This window comes from Merops nubicus, unplaced genomic scaffold (assembly GCF_000691845.1).
Source record: "Merops nubicus isolate BGI_N331 unplaced genomic scaffold, ASM69184v1 scaffold12875, whole genome shotgun sequence".
In the NCBI taxonomy this organism is placed as follows: domain Eukaryota; kingdom Metazoa; phylum Chordata; class Aves; order Coraciiformes; family Meropidae; genus Merops; species Merops nubicus.
This window is the reverse complement of record NW_008610329.1, coordinates 19,975-20,536: the sequence shown is the minus strand read 5'-3', so window position 1 is coordinate 20,536 and position 562 is coordinate 19,975.

Sequence of the window (562 nt, the reverse complement as noted above, 5' to 3'; positions counted from 1 at the left end):
GACCAGCCTCTCCTCCACCCGACCAGCTGCCTCAGCAGCTCCCGACAGATGAAGCTGGAAAGGACCTCCCCGCTCAAAGCAGGGTCCACCACAGCAGGTTGCTCAGGAATCCACCCTGTTGGGTTTTTTAATGCTTCCAAAGATGAGAACTCCACAGCCTTCCTGGGTAACATGTTCCAGTGTTTAACAACCCTAACAAATTTTTTCTTACCTCTAGATGGAATTTATTGTATTTTGATGTGTTCTGACTGCTTCTCCTTTCACTGGATACCACTGAGGAGATTCTGGTTTCCTCTTCTTCAATCCCTCCCATCAGGTGTTGATACACAAAGATAAGAACCACCCAACCTCCTCATCTTGAGGCTGAACAGTCCCAGCTCTCTCAGCCTTTCCTCATATAGTCAGATGCTTTAAAGTGTTCAGAATTGTAGTGGCCTTTCACTGAACTTGCTCAAGTAAGCCCACGTCATTTTTTTATACTGGGGAGCCCAAAACTGGGCACAGCACTCTGGATGTCTGACTAGTGCTGCACAGAGGGGAAGAGCCACCTCCCTCCAGTTCC